The following is a 23,923-nucleotide window of genomic DNA, read 5'->3' on the forward strand; positions in this document are numbered from 1 at the left end:
TCTCATATTGAAGTTATGCTTAGACATTTGGAAATATTAATTTGATAAAAAATGTGTGCTGGATAGGAAACTACATTTTCTTAATTAATTTATACAATAGGTGCCTGAAGAGAATTTGAGTAATAGATGAACTCAACTGACGTTCTTTAATTTTTTAAATATAATTTGATTAATATAATCATTTTAAATATATGAACTTGAAATTTTTTTAAATATAAGTAATATCAGTTATTCTTATTTATTCTGTACATGATTCTATAAATTAAAAAAAAATTATATACACATACTTGTATATATATATTTTACTAGAAATTCTTTAGAAATGGACACCAAAATTTAATACTCTGCTGTCAGAACATGACGAGAGGAGACAATTTAATAATTTAAACTTGTGTTTTCTTCATAAAAATATTTTTAGAATTTTTAAAGCTAAATTCAAATTCTTGAATTAATTTTGAAGTCGCGTGGAAAGTATATAAAACTATATCTCGAAACTATGCTGAAATTTATATTTCTTTTAAGGTTTGACTTTATACTCTAAAATAATACTTTTAAGTCTTTAAACGCCTGACTAAATAAACTTTACACTTAGAAAAAATTTCACATTAAAGAATATTTGTGAATAAATTCTAAAACAAAACTATATAATATATTTTTTTCTTTGGCTTTAGTAACATATATTTCAACTTCCAATTTAATTTCAACACCTTATTAAAGTTTTAAGAACTAAAAGTCATAAAGTTCTTTAAAAGAACATTAAATACCGCAAACAATTTACTCATAATGAATATATAGACTTTCATAAAAAAAAATTTTCAGAAAATATATTAGTTATTTTTATAAATTAGAAATTATTTAATTTTGGAATATATTTTATAGAAAACATTTGCGATAAAGCCTTAACTAATTCTCCTCATAAACAAATTTATATTTTATGTTATATTATAATAACCAAAATATATAAAAAAATTTCCGACTGAAGCTTTGAAAAAATTTTAAAAACTATTTAAAAAAAATTTTCTTAAACATACATATATAGTTTATAAAAAATATGACTATTTTCTTCAATACTAATAAAAAAAATATTTTTATCAAGCTTAATTATTGTGGATTTGAGGAATATTTTTTTAAGTTTTTATGTTATATTTTATAAATTATATAAAATATTAATATTACAAAATATTCAAATTTATATCAAATATTTAAAAAAATATTATTTATTCGGGTGCATTTAAAAATTAAAAAAATATTTTGCGAAAAACAAATTTATATATAATAAGTCAAAGTACATGATTTATTTTAATTAATTATTCACCGTATATAAATATTTTTAGTACAGCATTTCGTTCTTTTATAAAATATTTTTATTTATATATTAGCCACTAATTTGATTTTCAGCGTTTAAAAGTATTAAACTTAAAATAATTTTTTTTGTTATTTATAAAAACATTCAAATGGTAAAATTAAAAACAAAAAAACAACATATTAAAAACTCTTAAGTTTGTTATAAGAATTTTGTTTACGAAAGTTAATTTTAACCTTGCTTTTGGAGAAAAGCTAAATATAGTTTTCGTTATTTTTTAGTTTTTATCAATCGGTATAGATTTATATTTATGTATTTATTTAGAAAAGTAGTAAAAAGAGTAAATACTAAATATAATATTAAAAAAAAGTAACGTGTACAAATAAAAATAAGAAATGAAATATTGTAATAACAATAAAAAATATTTTTTTGAAAAGAAAAAAAATGTTGAAAATAAAAAATATCTTTTTAAAAGGGAACAAAAAATTTTGATAATATTTTTTTTCTAATAAATTTAATATAAAAATTTTTTAATATTAAATTTAATTTTTCAATAAAAAATTATTATTATTTCTATTTTATCCATATTAAAAAATTATTTAAATTCAAAAAAAAAAATTATTAAACAAAATAAAATATTTTGATAAAAAAAATTTATTATAAAATTCCTAATAAAAAAATTAAATAAAAATATTTGGTTTATTTTTCAATAAAAATTATTTTTACAAGAATGTTTGACCTTTAATTAATTCGCGTATTAATATAACAATTTTTGAAGCACTATTGAGGAAGAGATAATTTATTGATTTCATTTTAATATAAATTTAACAAATAAAAAATTAATATTGTTTTTTAACCTGAGTAAAATTTTAGTAAAAAATATAAGTTAAACTATCATATTAATATTTAGTTTTTTTTAATACTTTAATTAGTTGGCTGTTACAAATTTTATTGAATAACTCGTAACAAATTAATAAAATATATTTTTTAATTTTTACATTATTATTAATGTTAAAATTAAATACAGTAAATCAAAACAAAAAATATTGAGCTCTCATCTTAATCAACGGAAAGTAGTAATTTGGTCATTTAGATATTCAACTGAATTATCGCTAAATTAATTGATTTCTCATTGAGTTTTCATTTCGCTATTTTACACTGCCTGACAACAAAAAGACTATGTATTTTGTTGTTGGCGTTAAGCTATTGCTGCTTCATTGTTTAAATGAATTGATTTCCGCCATTGAAATGCAACCGAGCGTAATCACATTTATTCGGCGAAACAGCGATGCAAGCATAAAACATATAAATCATAATAACTAACAAACTTCAGTCAAGTGTTACTTTTACGCGCTGTCATCATGCCATTCATTATTACGCCTTCTTTTGTTTATTTATGAGTATGTATGTATATTTTCTTTTTTGTTTTTTTTTTTCGTTTGCTGGCGATTTTCAATTACAATGCATTATTTATATTTCCTTTGATATCGTGTGATAAAACTACGAACGCACGAACAAACCGCAAAATTACCCCAACTTAAAACGCAAAGCGTACGTACTAAACCGTTAGGCGACGCTTTTCTTACTGAAACGCAACGTATTGGCCAAAATTGCAAAATCGTCGTAGCCAAGTCCAAACACACACGGTCCCAACACACAGCGGCCAACAGTCCGTGGCAGCAGCCAGTCAAGCTGCGAGTTGTACGTTCATCGTCAGCTGTGACGGCGACAGCGACGCCGACGATGCCAAACAACGCTTCGGCTCAATACGAATGGCAGTTTTGAATACTAACCAGTTGGGAACTAACAGCTACCGGCGAAGAAAAGGACTCTTGCAGTGCGAAGCAAGAATATTGAAAGGCTTGAAAACGTAGATATATGGTTAGCTTTCGCCAAATGCGAAGTGGTTTGTAACGGTTTTCGAAATTCGAAAATAAAATTCGGAATCACTTTAAAAGCATATGAGAGTATAAATTCTTTATGAAATTTATTTTATAGCTTAAACTCATGACTTAATATTATTTGTTAACATTTTCGTTTCATTCAGCATCTTTTCTTCTTATTTTTAATTCAATCAGCGCTATTCGCTTTTCGTAAATTCACTTGGCGCTTTCTCATTGTTCGAAAATCGTATAAAATTCGCAGGCGTTCTCTGTTCCTAGTCGAACATCGACAACGTATACTCAGATATGAAATACTCTGCCTCAGTCGCTCGCTCACTCGTCTCCCCAACCACACACACACCAGCGCGCTCGCACTCTCTCCCCTCACCACAGTTTACTCTCATAAAATATTTACGAATTCTCGCTCTCATTCTCACCTACAACGTACTCTGCTCACGCTCTCTCTTTTGCTCAAATTCGAATAGCTTCAACTCGTGCATACCGTTACTCAACATCGTTTCGCTATTTCGCAGTTGGAATGTCATGAAAGTGAAACAGGCGTTGCATGTCAATACACAGTTGTTGAAGGCAACTTTCAACGTCGTGTTTCAGCTTCGTTGCCGCCAACCTCAACGGTTGGCTGCTAGCTGTCATTGTTCTCGTTTCATTTCTCGCTGTTTGTGACTTCGGTTTTTGTGTGCGTGGATGTGTGCGTGCACACATATGTGCTGTGGAATGTTGAATCCTTTCGGTAATCGATTTCATGCAGTGCGCCGACGCTGTGCCGAAGCGAAAGAGGCATTTTTACTGGCATCACTGATCCAACTGTAGTCCGTTTTGGTATTATGTGAGACAGCCCGTTTGCCTTCCGACCCCAAACGAATTACCAAAGCACAGTCGGTCGCTGTGAGTGTGTGCGTGTGTGTGGATATTTGTCTGTGCTATTGGCGTGCTTTTACCTTTGTTGCTTTTGCTGGCTCTGTGGCCTGTTGGAATCCCCTTGGGGACCCATGCACACACATCCATATATATCTACATATATATTCATATACATTGCAATGTGTTTGTTTGTTTGTATGTATACTTGCTAGGCTTCGCAAAAACGCGACTTGGTTTCGGCTCAACGGGTATTTGTTGAGTTCGCCTTTTTTACCTTTGACTGCCGCCGCTTTCGCTTCGTTCCAATTCTCTTTCATCGCACACTTTTCCCATTTGTGCTGGTTTTGGTTTAGTTTTGCGGTTCGGTGCCATTTTTCGGTGCAAAATTCGCAAACGAACGAAATGAACTTTTCGTCTTTGAATACATGCAACCCCATTGAGATCTATAAATGTTTGTGTGTGTGTCTGTGTGTTTCTACGTATCCCCTCTGTGTGTGTTTGCTTGTATGCAATTGAATAAGCCACGCGAACAAAATATATTGAAAATAATGCAATTCTCAGCAGATTTCCATGCATTAGCATCACATTTTGTAGAGTTTCATTTACATTTGACATTTTCCATTGCTGCATTCAATGATTTCAAACTTTGTTAGTTTGTATATGAATGTGGGACGAAAATAAAATCGTTTGGCTAAAAGTGATTCAGATATATATAACCGCTAAAGCTTTGATTACTCGCATATCTTTCAATAACTATGATTATCTATAAAAAGGCTTTTACTGCTTAGCATTGAAACTTGCAATTTTTCATGCATTTTCCATGTTGGTGGTCCATTTCCTCTTATTCCGTGCTCACCATAACCCACCATCCAACACTAGTGTTGAATTACGGTACTCGCGTTGAAATTCCCTGGTATTTTTGTAAACATCCTTTGAAATGTGGCTGCGTGAGTGCATTTTTATAGCTAGCGAGTAAGAATTTCTGAAGCAGTATAACAGTAATTTTAAGAACTCAACACTTGTTTTTTACGATATTAGAAATTCAAGACGATTAAATTCGTATGGTGAAGACTTCCGATATCAGTTCATAGATATGAATTATTCAAACATGTTTAATTAAATTACTCCTTGCATGGTACTATACAATCTGTGAGTACATGAGCAATCTTTCATATGCTCGTGCGAACCTCAGTAGATAACTGCAAGATTTCCTCGCTAATTATTGCTTCAGGAATTTTATTTTAAATTTATTTAATTTGTCCTTTGAAGAAGAAACTTTTCTTACCATTTGAAAAAGAAGTAGTGATAAACAATAAAAAAGGGTAATTTCGGCTGCACCGAAGCTAATATACCCTTCACAGGTGCATTTCTTTTAGTAACGAAGTGTTTAGTTTATATGGAAGTTATATGCTATAGTAATCCGATCTTAACAATTTTTTCGGAGATTATATTATTACCTTAAGCAGGAATCCATGTCAAATTTCGTGAAGATACCACGTCAAATGCGAAAGTTTTCCATACAAGACCTTGATTCCGATCGTTTGGTTTGTATGGCAGCTACATATATGCTATAGTTAACCGATCTGAGTAATTTCTTCGGAGATTACATTGTGGCCTTAGAAAATAATCTATATCAAATTTCGTGAATATATCTTGTCAAATTCAAAAGTATTATATACAAGAATTTTTTCCGATCGTTCAGTTTGTATGGCAGCTATATGTTATAGTGATCCGATATCGGCAGTTCCGACAAACGAGTAGCTTCTTGAAGAGAAAATGACATTTGCAAAATTTCAAAACGATATCTTAACAAGTAAGGAAGGGCTAAGTTCGGGTGTCACCGAACATTTTATACTCTCGCATGGTAAAGTGATAATCGAGATTTCATAATACGTCATTTACATATTTTTCAAATACCGTATTTTTGTAAAGTTTTATTCCGCTATCATCATTGGTTCCTAATGTTTATACTCGTATTATACAGAGAAGGCATCAGATGGAATTCAAAATAGCTTTATATTGGAAGAAGGCGTGGTTGTGAACCGATTTCACCCATATTTCGTACATGTCATCAGGGTGTTAAGAAAATATCACATACCGAATTTCATTGAGATCGGTCTAGTAGTTACCGAGATATGGTTTTTGGTCCATAAGTGGGCGGCGCCACGCCCATTTTCAATTTTTAAAAAAGGCCTGGGTGCAGCTTCCTTCTGCCATTTCTTCCGTAAAATTTAGTGTTTCTGACGTTTTTTGTTAGTCGGTTAACGCACTTTTAGTGATTTTCATCATAACCTTTGTATGGGAGGTGGGCGTGGTTATTATCCGATTTATTCCATTTTTAAACTGTATATAGAAATGCCTGAAGGAAACGACTTTATAGAGTTTGGTTGACATAGCTATAGTAGTTTCTGAGATATGTAAAAAAACTTAGTAGGGGGCGGGGCCACGCCCACTTTTCCAAAAAAATTACTTCCAAATATGCTCTTTCCTAATGCGATCCTTTGTGCCAAATTTCACTTTAATATCTTTATTTATGGCTTAGTTATGACACTTTATAGGTTTTCGGTTTCCGCCATTTTGTGGGCGTGGCAGTGGGCTGATTTTGCCCATCTTCGAACTTAACCTTCTTATGGAGCCAAGGAATACGTGTACCAAGTTTCATCATGATATCTCAATTTTTACTCAAGTTACAGCTTGCACGGACGGACGGACAGACGGACGGACGGACGGACAGACGGACGGACAGACGGACGGACGGACGGACAGACGGACGGACAGACGGACGGACAGACAGACATCCGGATTTCGACTCTACTCGTCGCCCTGATCACTTTGGTATATATAACCCTATATCTGACTCTTTTAGTTTTAGGACTTACAAACAACCGTTATGTGAACAAAACTATAATACTCTCGTTAGCAACATTGTTGCGAGAGTATAAAAATTGAGGGACTAGCTCGTATATATACAGACGGAAAGACGGACGGACAGACGGACATGGCTAACTCGACTCAGCTCAACATACTGATCATTTATATATGTATATACTTTATAGGGTATCCGACGCTTCCTTCTGGGTTTTACAAACTTCGTGACAAACTTAATATATCCTGTTCAGGGTATACAAATCAATAAAATCAATAATGAAGCTTATTTTTGATCCAAAATTCTCTGAAATTTAATTCAGTGCTCTTAATGTAAACTTTTTACTAACCACCTAAAGCTTTTTAACTTTTCTTATCTTATCATTCATTGGGAGGTACTGGTAAAACTATGCCTGGGCAGGATGTATTAAGTTTGCAATGAAGTTTACAGAGCGAAACGATGGAGACCATATAAAATATACATATATATGATGAGCTGAGATGATTTAACCATGTTCTTCTGTTAAGCTACCTGTTATATACGCTAACTAGTTCGTCAGATTTTGAGATATCAATCTGAAATTTTGCAAATTGTTCGAAAATTTTTTATTTGACCAAGCAGGAAGGGAATATTGCCTATGGTAAGGCTACAATATCTTAACAATGTTGCCAAACTGAACTACTGTATCATATTGCTGCTCTAAAAACTGAATAATCAAAATCAAGTCTTGTTTATGAAGGTTATTCTTGCTTCAGTGCAACCGATAATAATGTTATTTCTTGTTTTAATATTTTTGTTTCAGAAATTAAATTTAATGCTTCAATTATTAATGACTTATAGCAGTTTAGACTTTTGCTAGATTGTACGATTTAAAATGAGCTTTTCTCTGTAGATCAAGCCTTTTAAGTACAGTTGCAGTTATTAAAATCGCTACCCAACCAATCTGGAAACAGGGAACCATTGGACTAACAAGCAATGCAGAAAGCACCTTGAGAAGACGGACTAATTATAATGAAAATTGCATTCTTAAATTATGTTTCATGTGCAATACTTATCAATGATAAAAAGTAGACTAAAAATAAATCTGTCTATTTCTTTCAAGGCGAACTGAGACGATTCAGTGTATGCCTTATATGAGTAGCTAAAACCATTACTGTGGAATAAAAACAATGCTGAGCACTCTGCTGAAAGGCTAAGTTAGAAGTACGTTCTTAGGTAAATGTTTAATTGCTTATCTATTTTAATTTTTAGAAAAAGCTTCTACACGTAATACATACAACAGATTCTATATATTTACGTAAGGAACAGTGCTCATTCGGAATAAGAAAAGAAACGAGAAAAATTTCAATCCACATGTAATAATATTTTATTTAATTTTTTATACACATGCAACCAGTTTCTACAAAGTATTATAGTTCTGTTCACCTAACTAAAACTGAACGAGATAGATATACATTTGAGTAAAAATTGAGATTTATTGTACAAAAAGAATTACAAGTTCATAAATGGGGGCAATCGTATCACTTTACGTAAAAAGTGCCATAACACATCACAAAATCAAGGTATACCCACTTTTTGTTGAAATCTCATATCTCGGGACCCGATATGGCATAAAATTTGGAACGTGGCATTATTTTCATATTCCTATGTCACGCTGTGAAAATGGGCGAAATCGGACAATAATCACGTCTACTTCCCATACAGCACAATTTTAAATTCCACTTGATCCTTTTACTTTCCGCACAAATTGACTGACGATCACAAATCGCTCAGAATCCAACATTTGAAGGACGATTATTTGAGCAAAACTCACATTTTAACCATTAACCACTCCCCGTATTCACCTGATGTGTCACCGTGCGACTTCTTCCTTTTCGGAAAAATGCATTCAAAAGGCTTGCGCCGGCATACTGGCGGCCTACCGGCCAGCGAGATAAAACACTCGTTCGATATGCTTTTGGTCCGTGTAAAAAGCTGTATTGAAGCAGAAGAAGACTACTATAAAAAAACCATTTGTTCGGTTTTTTTTTTAAAGTCCTGTTTACTTAGGGTAGCATCTTGTAGTATATATCTGGAGCTGTTTTATCATTTTTAACTTAATTTGGTGCATAACATTACATTAAGTTACAATTATAAATTTTATCTGATCCTTTTACTTTACAGTATCCAAACCAAGCAAACGAGAATACATCGGGATGAAACTTTTAAGAAGTAGTGTCCATAACTTTAGCCGCTTTATGACCAAAAACGATCAAAATCGGATTATAGCCGTTCAAGACACCAAAACTAAGTTTTGGGTCTCCCAAATTCTCATGCGAAAAAATCTTTCCTCAATTCGTGAAAATCCTTTCGTAAAAACAGTATGCTTTACAACTTTTTTATATTAAAAATAAGTTAAACCGAATCATTGTGCATAAAATGGAAAAAAATAAATATTAGGATTTTCAAATATATTGTTGACTTTACTAAATAGTATAATTTGGTAACGATGCATTGTTAGAAAAAAGCAACTAAAAGTTTAAATTAAATTCACCGGGTAAGTGGTATTTAAAGAAATGCCAAGTATGAGCACGATCAGTGAACAAGTTTACTTACAGCTGTTGCTTAAGTCGGCACACCTCAGTAGTGCGTTGCGATTTTTAGAATGGATAAAAATATCGAACCAAGTATTTGCATCATTTTGTACTTCTAAACAAATGTCGAGTGCGGAATCGTTGCGAATTTTGGAAAAGGCTTATTGTGATTCAGATTTGTCAAAAACACAAGCCTATCAGTGGTAAAAAGCCCTCAAAGACGGTCAAGAGATTACTGAAGACATGCCTCTTTCTGGACTCGTTCTGACAAAACTGAAGTTTCTTCAAAAATAGTACCGTAAACAGGTCTCTTTGGACATACTTGATCGTGCAAATTCTCATCCCACATTTATCAACAGCATTATAACTGCCGATGAGAGTTTGACAAACGAAAAATGATAAATAGGCGTGGCCTTAGCTTCATTTCACCCATTTTCTCTCTGTAACATGAGAATGTCAGAGGAATGCCACATACCATTTGGTTGATATCATTCGGGCGGGACCCAAAATATTAGTTTTCATGCAATTCAGTTATAAGTTTATCGCGCTTTAAGTAGTATTTAAGAGAAACGTTATAGGGGGAGTGAGCGGAGTTATCATTCGATTTCATCCACTTTTACACTATTCGTAGAAATTCTTATAGTATTAGCGCTAGGCGAATTTACTTCTTGTAAATTTAGTGATTTAGATGGCATGATCCCGCCCACTTTTTCGAAATTTTCCCGCCCTCAGGTGCCCCTTAGTACTGCCATCGCCCGTGCTGATTTACAGTTTTATATCTTAATTTAGTTCTTAGTACAACTCTAAAATAGTTTCCTTCATTTCATTCAAAAGTTTCAGAGCTACAAGCCTTGCCAACTTGTGCGCACGGGGCTAATTGGCAAAGTGCGGGGGTTTTAAACACGTTTTTCTCGAAACTGTGTCTTTGAAGTTGGTTGGCAAGATTACTACTCAAATGAAATATGTATTCATTATACCTTGAACAGGGAATATTAAGTGTGTCACGAAGTTTGTAACGCCAAGAAGAAAGCGTCGGAGACCCTATAAAGTATGTATGTTTATGATCAGTATGTTGAGCTGAGTCGATTTAGCAATGTCCGTCTGGCTGTCTGTCCGTCCTTCTGTCCGTCCTTCTGTCCGTCCGTCCGTCCTTCTGTCCGTCCGTCCGTCCGTCTGTCTGTATATATACGAACTAGTCCCTCAGTTTTTAGGATATTGTTTTGAAATTTTGCACACGTCATTTGCTTTTCAAGAAGCTGCTCATTTGTCGGAACTGCCCTTATCGGACCACTATAACATATAGCTGTCATACAAACTGAACGCTCGGAATCAAGTTTTTGTATGGAAAATTTTCACATTTGACAAGATATACTCACGAAATTTGGTATAGATTATTTCCTAAGACAACAATGTAATCTCCCAAGAAATTGTTCAGATCGGTTAACTAACTAGCTGCCATATAAACTGAACACTTAGTTACTAAAATAAATGCACCTGTGAAGGCTATATTAGCTTCGGTGCAGCCGAAGTTCACGCTTTTTCTTGATTTTTGTAAAAATGTACAATTTGGTCTAAAGAGTTATCCTGCCAAAGCGGGCGCATTTTTTTTTCCAAGGAAATGGCGTTGCAATGACCGACCTTAAAATATTTTTTCTAAAAAATTCAGAATTTCTTTGTTAATAGTGTATGTTTATAACAGTAAAAAATTTTAAAAAAATATTTGATTTTTTATATAAGAAAAAAATTTTGAGCTGTTTTTTACTCGAGGAAATGCACTTTACTCTTTAATAAACTGTCAAATTTTATTGTTATCCCTTGACGGTTTCGTCGATCAATGAATGGTATATTCTTACCATAACTTAAATTAAAGTTTTCCTCGGTCTTAGGAAGAACCTTTCTTCCTTTAACCCATGCAAATCACAGGAGTATCAAATGTTCGGTTACACCCGAGCTTCCCCTTAAAACGGTGAAATTTGTTCAAACTTGTTTTAGCTTAAAGTTTCTGTGGAATGAGGCTACCCGATTTTAGTTTACATATTTGTTTGGCGAATTAAAGAAGTTGGAATATCCCGGGGGAAATATAATGAGCAAATATAGGAACTAATCGAGAAATATGTACATGTAACATCTTTTTCAAATATTTACTATTGGAAGCAACTTGGGTACTTGTCGTATTGCCCCGTGTGATTGTGAATATATCATGTGTTTAGCATATGAAAAGGTTAGACATTTTTTCCTAGAAATCCAAGCTCAAACATTTAACCATCATTAGATGTACGGTTCATTTGTTAGCTGCTCAATTATAGCTTCGAAATATCAAAGCTATTAATTAAACCATCATTCAAAGAATAACATTTCACATACTTATAAAGAAGAATTGCATAACTGTACATATATTTGATACGAATATTTAAATGAATATATGCATTTATATGTTTATATAATAATTACAAGTATCCATGCCTCTTTCACTTAACCTACAGTTAATTACCCAATTTGCTGTCAACTGCATAACTGCTGTCACACACTTAAATGTGCGTTGCATACAAGCGCACTCCCATACAGTCCTCATTATTTGCGTATATACATATAAGTACTTATATAAAATGTCAAATAACTGATGAATTTTCGCATAGGTGCTTGACTACATTGTCAATTGTCACTCATACGTCATGTAAACCGCATCACATATGTGTGTGTGACATTAAATGTGGGAATACAAATGTATTTGTGCGTTTGATGGGTTGGCTTTTACAGTTGCATTAAACAAGTTGCAAGTGTGAGATTAACAGCGCACACTTACACATACATACATACATATATACTTGTAAACAAATTTACACTCCAACGAATGCATGCAAAGACATATTTATATATGTACATATATTTAAATGTAAATGTGTAAGTGTATTTGTGCGCTGTTGAAAATCACGCCCATGCATCGGTCATTGCTGACAGCGTCAAGCTGTACCATTATATGAATTTCATATATTTATTATAGTTGCAATTGTCGTGTGTCATTGTTGATATTATTGTTCTTTGTCACAGTTACAGTTAACTGTTGAAATGTTACAACAAAAACAATACTGCCATTATAACCACATCCACACCTACAGCAGCTCTATGCACAATGGAGACTTCACTGTTGCATTTCGCCAGTTTCTCCCCCATTTCACCTCAGCTTATTGTCGCTTGTCGCCAGTGTGTGCGCATATGTGTAGGTGCGTACAGATGTACTATGGCGCTAGTTGGATTCTGAAGCCACCATTGCATTTGCTTATTGCCACATTATTATAACAATAATAATATAATTTCTTTAGAATCATGTACAGAGACACATTTACAAATGCAACTCTACATTTGTCTGTATATAAAGTATATGTATGTATACACATATGTTTAAAATGTATGTGTGAAGCTATTCCGGCTTAGTTTGCATAGTGTCGGGTTGTAACTGTTGTTTGCTTTGTTTGTTCATTTTGCCTTGTTTCTAACCATATTCGTAGGCTGGCTTTGGTTCTTGCGGATAAATTAATAAAGGCCCATATTACGCTGTTACTTTTCGAGTATGAAGGCTAAAAACATAATCTTTGTAAAAATATGAAAATTTTCATAACAAATTCATGTATACATATGTATACATATATGCGCTACCTAAGTATGGTGTGCAAAAGATTTTCTTTGAGGAATGGACAACATATTCAAAAATAATAGGTAAATTTTATAAATTTAATTATTTGTTGTATTTTTAATTGTTATAATTAAGAGCGAAGTAACAAAAGTAATTATAACGGTGACTGACAATAAATTTGTTATTGCAATAACAGCTGCTTACATTAATTTGCAACTACATGTACTGTTGTAATTACTGTAATGATTATTTTAAAAATTATTAGCATTACCAAAGTAAGTGATGAGAAATATCTCATATAACAATAATGGTTGTTAGTATTGCCATAGTAATTAATTTTTGTAGTGATTACTGAAGGATTACTTTAAAAAATGTTGGCATTACCAAAATAAGGAACGCTAGAATGAGAAATTTCTTAGAAAGCTATAATAATACTGATCGTGACGATGATTGTTTATTATATAATTATTGTTTTTATGATACTACTGATTAAAAGTAATCAAAACTAAGTTCATAACTAAAGTTGGATTACATTTTTTAAATTTATTTCAATTAGCAATACTACAACTCAGTGGAAACGATATACATATAAATATATTTCTAAAATTCTAATTATTACAAATTACAAATTACAAATTACAAATTACAAATTACAAATTACAAATTACAAATTACAAATTACAAATTACAAATTACAAATTACAAATTACAAATTACAAATTACAAATCACAAATTACAAATTACAAATTACAAATGACAAAATACAAATTAAAAATTACAAATTACAAATTTTAAATTACAAAGTACAAATCAATTCAATTAAAATTACAATTACAGCTGCATTTAATCAAATCCTTAGTGTTTCAGAAAAACGCTATCCTTGGTCACGTTGCATATTCATATAACTGCATATGGCTGGCTATTAAACCAGCTTGTCTCATTGTCGGTTCATATACACACATGCATATATCTACATATGTGTAAAACCCACTATATGCACGTGTATGTCCCTGTATTTATCTCCATAATTATAAACGCCATTGCCGTAGTTACAATTGTTTTTGTCTTTCGACTATATGTTGTTTTAATAACACATTTTTAAATACATGCAACGCCTTGCCGCCGTTTCCTCCACTAATTACAACCTCTTATGGCGAAGTGTACAATATTATTTCGTATGCTCGCCACTTTACTTGTGACAATGTGTTGGTCGCGCAATTGTGTCACACTCACTTTAGCCTCTCTACACCTGCCCCTCCGCTCCCGCACACGAAGCACTTCGTGGACAATTCAATTGTGTACCGGCGCCTGCTGTGACACTGCTTCCTCGGCTGCTTGTCCTGCAGCACTCTGCTTTCCAACGCGTGAGCTTGTGTACGTGTGTGTATGTGTGTGGCATGCTACATTTCTTATTTTCCATTTATGATAAATATAGCAATGATAATGTTCCCCGCTAAATTGCATGCAATTATATACTTTGCATATACTTTTTTCTCCGTTTCTCTTTAACTTTTTTGTTTTGTTTGAAATTTGCCTTTTTTGCATTCTTACTCGGGTTTATTTTCAGCGGCAGCGCCTTTTGTGAAACATTTTTGTCATGTCTCTGCCCCACCGCATCGCAACAAGGGGCTTTGTTTAATAGTGGGGAGATGACAACAACACTGCATTGCTGTTGTTTTCATGCAAAAACAACAAACATATGCACACGCTTGCATATGAAACCTGATGCGTGTGTGTGTGTGTGTGACTAAGGAGGCTCCTTGCCGAGCTAGTCAGCAGCCAAGAGCAAGTCAACTAACGGACCTGGCGGGTCGCATTCACTCGAACACACACATTCCAACAAAGGTGGGTTCGCATTCTGGCCAGTTGTTGTTGTTGCGCTTGCTTTGTTGGCCGACTTCTTTTATTGTATTGCCTTTTTCATTGTTGCTACTTACTCGCTTTGTGCGCATTGTTGTTGGAGCTGTGTCATTGTGTTTGCCTTCTTGAAAGCCATTGTAATGGCGTAAAGTGCTTCATTAAAATCAAATTGCATAATGTGCTAAATTTTCTTGATTTACCTCTACGTCGCAGGTTTCCTGGAAAGGTTAAGGCCCTTTAAGTTGACAAATACCGGCATAATTGAATAATGAGGGATTTAAATGTCTTTTTTCTTCAACGATTTTTATTGAATATTTATAATTTTTCATTTGAATTGAGATATGGTGCTTCACTAAATAAAAAATTCTAAATCGTCACAATAATTGGTTATGGAAAATGAGATTTCTATTTTAATGAATTCTAATTTCTATGTTAAAATGTACGAAAGTAATGCGCGGTTCATTAACTATGAATAATCTCGGTACATAATGTAAAATCTGAGCTTTATTTGAGGCTGAAATAATGGTGATAGATTTCTATTAAATAGTGGAAACATCTAGATATTTTCATCTGATTAGTCACGCATTTGGCAAACAAGACGAATTCGCCTGAATTGATATAATATTAACTGAGTCAATGGACTTGTATCTATTTACGAGGCTGATCCATAATTAAGAGTTATTAACATTACTAAAAAGTGTCATTCTTAGCTGCCAAAAGTTGTTCTTTCGTAGCTCCTGTGACAAGAAGCGGTCTATTACCTAACTTAATCTAATCTTTTAATCCCTATGGATGATCGAAAAAATTAAACTAGATAGATAGAAATAGCCTATCTTATTTCAGTGCATTTCAAAGAGCAAAACCATTTTCGGGGAACATTTCGGTGTAGCGCACCCTGCTCACCAAACATTCCAGACTTTTATGAGGGTTTTGGAACTCCCCGAAAGTCTGCTTAATTAGCAACATCGATGTATGATTGCTCTCATAATAATATACAATACATTCAAGTAAGGTAATGGCAAGTCAAGCCTTCGATGCGGCGAAATGAAAGCGATTTCTCTGGTAGCAATTCTTTTATGCAGTCTGGTCGGTCTTATACAATTTGTTATGATCTACTATATATCTATAAAAATATATTTATAAGTAAGATCAAATGATTTGATCCAGTAAGTGAATTAAGAAAACGTTTAAGTAAGGCTATTAAACTTGAGGTTATGGAGGAACACAATTTGTGTTCCAGACCTATATTCTTTCAAAAGTATACTAAGACCAAATGCAACTAAGGTAGATTCCATTTCGAATATATAAACAAATCTTCAGTCGAAAAGATGATTAACGAGCATAACTTTGCTTCCTGAAAAGAGTTTAAATGATTTACTACATTTTTCCCCACTGAGATGATGTACTGTGAAATCTGAGGCTTGTAATTCGAATATAGTACATAATAAAAGGTAGAGATAACCACTCTATCGAGCTTGTAATAAAATATTTATGTATGTACATTTTATTTATTAGTGCATAAAATATAAATTAAAATATCTAATATAAATAACAAGTAAGAAAAGGCTAAGTTTAGGTGCAACCGAACATTTTATACTCTTGTAACTTGCAAGAATCAAATCCTGGAAAATACCTTAAGTTGTAAAACGTGAACTGTACATTTAACTGGAGATATATGGAAAGATGAGTAAAAAGAAAAAAACCAAGAAAAAATGTCAACGTCGGTTGCATCGAAGCTGTAATATCGCTCCCAAATACAAAAGGTTCAACAACTTGTTTTGGATCGCTCAGTTTGTATGGCAGCTATATGCTATAATGGTTAAGTTTATACTATACCTGTATGTTATATCTACTTGTAGCAGCAATATATTCAGAGAATATACCGCTAGTTTGGCTAATAATGCGTGCCTCATTTCGTGAAGACATCTCGTCAAATAAAAGTTTTCCTTACAAGATATGGATGCCTTGAGCATGGATGCCATATATAGTAAGTGTTATAATAATTCGATATCTGTGACTTACGACAAGTGAAAAGTGTACAGCTTCTTGGAGAAAAAAGTACGTGTGTGCAATTTATGGTCGTACTTCTTTCATGATGATCAAGAAGACCAGCACGTCACTGTGAATAGGAATCGCTACCGTTCAATGATAACCGAATATTTTTGGCCCAAATCGGATGATATGGACTTGGACAATATGTGGTTTCAACAGGACGGCCCCACAAGCCACAAAGCGAATGTCACAATCGATTTATTGAAATCCAAGTTTGGTGAACGTATTATCTCACGAAAATGCCCAGTTAGATTATTTCCTGTGGGGCTACGTCAAGTCTATGGTGTATGTCAATAAGCCAGCGACGATTGATGAACTTCGTGCGAATATCGAACGTGAAATTGCAGCAGTATCGGCCGATTTATGCTTGAAAACCTTCGAAAATTAGTTCAACGTTTGGACTTTTGCAAGCGTAGCCGTGACGGTAATGAAAGAAATCGTGTTCCATACATAATGGCATCGAATCTATTTTGACAGGAATACAGAATTTTATCTTATCGAAAAACCCGTTATATGCTATAATGGTCCGATATCTGTGTTTTCGACAAGTGAACAGAGAGTAGAGTAGAATGGAGAGAGAAGCACTTGCATTAAAATGCTTGTTGATGTCTCAAAAACTGAGGTACTAGTACACGTATACACAGACATATGAACGAACATGGCTGAATCTATTCAGTTCGTTACGCTGATCATTTACATACATATTTTATAGGGTCTCCTGCGCTTCCTTCTGGATTTTACAAACGTCGTGGCTAACTTGACAAAATTCCCTACACAATTAATATAACTTTTACGAAAATAAAATGAAAAATTGAATGACATCTATGTATATTTTAGTATTAAGATTTATTTTTAACTTTTTAGTTTGTATAGCGTTAGAAGCTATACATTTATGTAACACGAACAATAACAAACTCAATTTCGATTAAACTATTAAAGATATGAAAATAATGAATACATAAAATATATTTAACTTACTTAAAAAATACGAAGTAATGTGTTCACAAACACCCTGTACTCACCTTGAAGTTTTAGCGGAAAGAAATTATTACTCTCCTGCACTGATATTATGTATTTGTTTATACGAACGACGTTGTTGGTTATTTAGAAAACGACGACAGACGAACATTGAAAAAACGAACGCTTGACTTCACATTTTACAAAATATATTTAAATAGATATTAATTCATTAATTCACTACAGCACTATATATATTATACTATTATATTTGATTTGCACTCACTTTGCTATTAAGACCTTTAACAAGCATAAACATGTCATTGCAGACATCACGCTATTTTATTTCACTTTACGCACATTTTTTGCTTTTGCTAGAACACTTACTACTTTTCACTTAATTTCAGTTTTTATTTAATTTCCACAACTCGGACTCAAGCTTATTAATTAAAAAATAATCATTTAAATGGCACTTTTACTATAAATTTCTTACGCGTTTATCACTATTTTCCCGCAACACGAACTGACACGCGATTTAACCATTGACCGATCGCGATTGAAAAATTCCAATTGACTGACTCTGAGCAAATGTGAAGTGAGTGTGCAGAGCTCCCCACAACAGCGACATGTGATGCTGTTGTAATTGTTGTGTGTGGAGAAGATGTTCGTTTTTTCACCTTACTTTGCTGCGATGTACAAGCAGCATAGCGAAGGGGTAATGCACTCGCTATATGACTACTATATAGCGGTAGTTGTTGCTACTCCTTGAAATGTTGGTTTGTTTACAAATGATTTTAACGACTGAGGAGAGACAAATGAAAGAACTCGCATGCGATTTTTTTGTATACTTTGCAAATATATCAAAATATTTATTTAATATAAAATTTAGTAATATAATAAAAATATAAATAAATATTTAAAATTGACTATATTAAACAATATTGATAAAATGGACATTTTGTTTTGAAAGTACTTTTACAAATTAAGAAGAGAAGAAATCTTTATTACGAATTTTAATTTTCACTTTCGACATTCTTAAGTATTTTAGCGATAACTGATTTCTTACTACTTTTGTATAAATTAAAAGATCATAAAACAATTGCAATTTGTTGAGCACTAAGTCATATTCTTTGCACCGGAAATGAAAATATGGTATAACAAGTAAGGAAGTGCTAAATTCGGGAGCAACCGAACATTTTAACAACTTACAACGAACAACTTGCAAGAATTAAAGCCAGGGAAATACCTTAAGATGTAAAACGCATGTTCGAAAATTATGGTAATGGTTATAAGGGGTCCGGGTTAAACTGTCATGATTAAAACACCCTCTCCCACTTTGATTAAGATAACTGAAATATTGACTGATATATCAAGCATAAAGTCACATGGAAGTTCTTTATATTAGGCATATACAAACATAGGTGCTCAGGGAAATATTGGCCCGATTCAACCAAATTTTGACATACAGACATACCATTGCCAGAGAAAGATTGTCCATAAATTTCAATTATATACCTCACAATTTGACCGATATTTTCGGTCATAAGTGAACTATAGATACCTAGGTCCACATATTCGGTACCTAGAGTCTTGAAAACTTTTGATTGGATTTGGACAATTTTTGCTCAACAGATGCCATAGTTTAAAGGAATTATTACAGCAAAATTTTATTCCGTTATATCAATTACTTCTTGATTTGTGTATTGGAAAGTGAAAGAATAAAATGGAATTTTAAATATTATTATGTAGAAAGTATACGTGGTAGAAGTCTGATTTTACTTACACTATAACATAGGAATGCTGTAAATATGAAATTTATCGAAATCGGTCAGTCGGATTCCGAGATATGGGATTTCCTCCAATAGTAGGCCTCGCCACGCGCATCGTCCAATTTTTACAACGGTCCCTATAAAGCCTTATCATACCACCTCCACGGTTTTCCTTTGCTGACGCATTTATTTATTAATTTATTGCGCTCGAAGAGTGAGCGAGGTTTTCATCCGATTTCATTCATTTTCACACTATCTGTAGGAGGTATGCACAATAAACATATTAGGGGGCGGTCCCACGCCCACTTTTTCTAAATTTTTTATCCACAGGTGTCCCTCGGTACTGTGATCCATTGTGCCAAATTACAGTTTTATATTTTATTTAAGTAGCACTTTATAGGGTTTCGGTTAATGGCAATTTGTGGGCGTGGCAGTGGTCATACAATGATCAAAAATTTTTTACATCCAATTTAAACGGTTCAAGCCCCTAGCTACCGAATATTTAAACCCTTTTACCTATAGTTGACTTTCAATCGAAAATGTCGGTGAATGTGTGATATATAAAACTGAAATTTAAGGATAATCCTTCTCTTATAATAGGTATGTCTGTATGTTTTTGACTTTGTACCGCATATATCGGCCAACATGTGAGTTATCCCATTGAAAATAAGCTACAGTGTTTTACTCATAACAGTGTATTTTTGTGCCCGAACTTAGCCCTTCCTTACTTGTTAGTCATAATGTTACACTCCTCAAACGCAATATTCAGAAAAGTTTTGCCGGTTATATTGATTGGAAAGTGAATGAATAAGATAGAATGTAAAATTGTGTCATATTTGGAGGTAGAGGTGGTTCTTTTTCCACACTGTAACATGGGAATTTAAAAATAAGCCCGTATACCAAATTTGCTTGAAATTATTTCCGGAGACATGTGATTTATATGAGTATATCTATCATTTTATTAGTTTCAGGTTAAATACAGAGCCGTTCGGTGTAATATGTTGCAAGAAGATAAAAGTAATTATGAGGGAATCCTCATACAACCACAGCCAAATTCTTTCAAAGGCAGGTAGCGAAAAAAAGGGATCACACTTCAGGCAACTTCTTTAGTATTACTATCCACTTTGGAGAGGTTTTATCTGAGTTGAGTATTCTTTGCTCATTTACTGAGAAATAATGGCATATTATATCTGAGTTTTAATTTCCAATTTCGAGAATTGAGTGGCATTCAAACTTATTTTAGTATTTTCAATTTCAAGTGTTCCACTGAAACTTTAACTGCTTTTGGTGTCATTAAAAACTTTCAACAATTTTCGAAAATTAGTTTTAGGAAGTCCACCATTAAATTGATGTACCTAAAGAAAAATTTTTACGGAGCTGGAATGTACATCTGGTTACTACTTAAGCGGCACTCACTAGAACCGAAGTCCGCTGCACATTTTTAATATATTGCACTCTTAAAATTGCTGTACTAAGCAAAAGCTTAGCTTTTTGTTTCGTTTGCTAGTGAGGAGGTAAAAGCCAGCTCTCAGCCTCTTAAAGTTTTCTCTCATCGCGCACTTGCTTAATTGCAGGAAAGAATTGCTTTCATTATTCACCAAGAAGATGAGCTTAAGAGGATGTGATTATATTTATAACTTTTTTCTATTTCAACTTCTGAAACTCAATTCTGGAATAATTGGTTCAAAATATTTTCTGCTTTGACAAATGTATGAAATATGTGGATAATTAAAAAATTCAATAACTTTTAGCACTGCTGTTAATTATTTAATGAGCAATACTCTTTGAATTACTGCAAAAAGGATGCATTCACTTTAGCCATACCGACAACCTAACTCGTACGTTGGTTGGTGTTCGTTCGGATATGTGCTTTCTTCTTAGAATATTTCATCAACGATTATTAAAATATATAAAACCTATTCCAAACAGATGGAATTCTCTGTTTTCAGTTGAATATCAAATAAATTAAATATTTTCAAGAATGCTAAACCAAGTCGTAATCCGATCTTCTTTACTTGAAATGCAGAATGTAGATATTGCGATATCTGAGATGGCTACTTTTGCGAGATGTTACAGAAAATCATTGCCGCAGGGTGTTGGTACTCAAACTAAAACACAGTTTAAAGCGCTCAATGTAATTGATTTTTCTTTCCTGAAACTTGTGTGACCTCTAGTTTTTTGCTTGTGAAATTGAGTGATTTGTAAAGTACATCAAAAATACTGAAGGCCAAAGTGTGATGTTAAATTAAGCTAGCATAAATAACTTACAAATGAACCGCTTCCTGAAATTTGGGTACTCCTGGTATTCTCTATTAATAATAATGAATATTGATTGGTTGATTTCGGTGCTGTTCAATGAAACCTCTTGGTGTTATTCAAATATAATCTTGTGAGATCTTATGGATATTTTGCGAAGTTCACATAAGTCGTTTTCGGCCTTATAAGCTATAGTTGCCTAGAAATGTATAGGAAGTGAAATACACAGCTTTCTTATCACATTATTGATAATTATCTTCTTATCTTTGATAACTTCAATGAAAGTTGAAAAAATAAAGCAACTTGATTAATGTTTTCCGGACTCTGCCCGTCCCGAGTCAATCATTCATAATAGGTTTTCCAAATTTTGCAAGGGTCATAAGAGACGAATTCCTAAAGAAAACATTGAAAAATTCAAAAAATATAATTGGATGATCGTAAACTAAAGACAGCTGACACCTTAACGGAATATATTGTTTATATTACTCATAAATATGGCAAGGTATTAAGTTTGTCAAGAAGTTTGAAACACTCAGAAGGAAGGGTCGGAGATCCTACAAAGTATATATATAAATGATCTACTGACATACTTGTCGAGCTGACTCGATTTAGCCATGTCCGTCTGTCTGTCTGTCTGTATATATACGAAAAAGAAATTGTTTAGATCGGTTAACTATAGCATATAGCTGCCATACAAACTGAACGATCGGAATCAAGTTCTTGTATGGAAAACTTTCATATTTGACGTGGTATCTTCATGAAATTCGGCATGTATTACTTCTTAAGGTAACTATATGATCTCCAAAGAAAATTGTTCAGAACGGATTACTATAGCATATAGCTTCCATACAAACTGAACACATAGTTACTAACAGAAATCCACCTGTGAAGGGTATTTGGCTTCGGTGCAAACGAAGTTAACGTCTTTTCTTGTTTTTGAATGCTTTTTATTATACTCTCGCAACAAAGTTGCTAAGGAGAGTATTATAGTTTTGTTCACATAACGGTTGTTTCTAAGTCCTAAAACTAAAAGAGTCAGATATATGTAGGGTTATATATACCAAAGTGATCAGGGTGGCGAGTAGAGTTGAAATCCGGATGTCTGTCTGTCCGTCCGTCCGTCTGTCCGTCCGTGCAAGCTGTAACTTGAGATAAAATTGAGATATCATCATGAAACTTATTACATTAGTACACGTATTTCTTGGCTCCATAAGAAGGTTAAGTTCGAAGATGGGCAAAATCGGCCCACTGCCACGCCCACAAAATGGCGGAAACTTAAAACCTATAAAGTGTCATTACTAAGCCATAAATAAAGATATTAAAATGAAATTTGGCACAAAGGATCGCATTACGGAGGGGCATATTTGGACGTAATTTTTTTGGAAAAGTGGGTGTGGCCTTGCCCCCTACTAAGTTTTTTGTACATATCTCGGAAACTACTATAGCTATGTCAACCAAATTCTATAGAGTCGTTTTTTTCAGGCATTTCCATATACAGTTCAAAAACGGAAGAAATCGGATAATAACCACGCCCACCTCCCATACAAAGGTTATGTTGAAAATCACTAAAAGTGCGTTAACCGACTAAAACAAAACGTCAGAAACACTAAATTTTACGGAAGAAATGACAGAAAGAAGCTGCATCCAGGTTTTTTTAAAAATTGAAAATGGGCGTGGCGTCGCCCACTTATGGACCAAAACCATATCTCAGGAGCTACTGGACCGATCTCAATGAAATTCGGTATGTGATATTTTCTTAACACCCTGATGATATGTACAAAATATGGGTGAAATCGGTTCACAACCACGCCTTCTTCTAATATAACGCTATTTTGAATTCCATCTGATGCCTTCTCTGTATAATATATACATTAGGAACCAATGATGATAGCG

At 33.3% G+C, this 23,923-nt stretch overlaps 1 protein-coding gene across 1 annotated transcript in view; it reads right to left on the bottom strand.

The window, feature by feature from the left end:
- Positions 1-18,152, bottom strand: part of LOC120776321 (nucleolysin TIA-1-like) — a 333,892-nt gene extending 315,740 nt beyond the window's left edge. The window contains exon 1 of the mRNA XM_040106855.1: positions 18,071-18,152. The gene's annotated coding sequence lies outside the window, so the exon portion shown is untranslated. The remainder of the gene's footprint in view (positions 1-18,070) is intronic.
- Positions 18,153-23,923: the final 5,771 nt, after the last annotated feature.

The sequence above is a fragment of the Bactrocera tryoni genome, chromosome 1, assembly GCF_016617805.1.
Source record: "Bactrocera tryoni isolate S06 chromosome 1, CSIRO_BtryS06_freeze2, whole genome shotgun sequence".
In the NCBI taxonomy this organism is placed as follows: Eukaryota; Metazoa; Arthropoda; class Insecta; order Diptera; family Tephritidae; genus Bactrocera; species Bactrocera tryoni.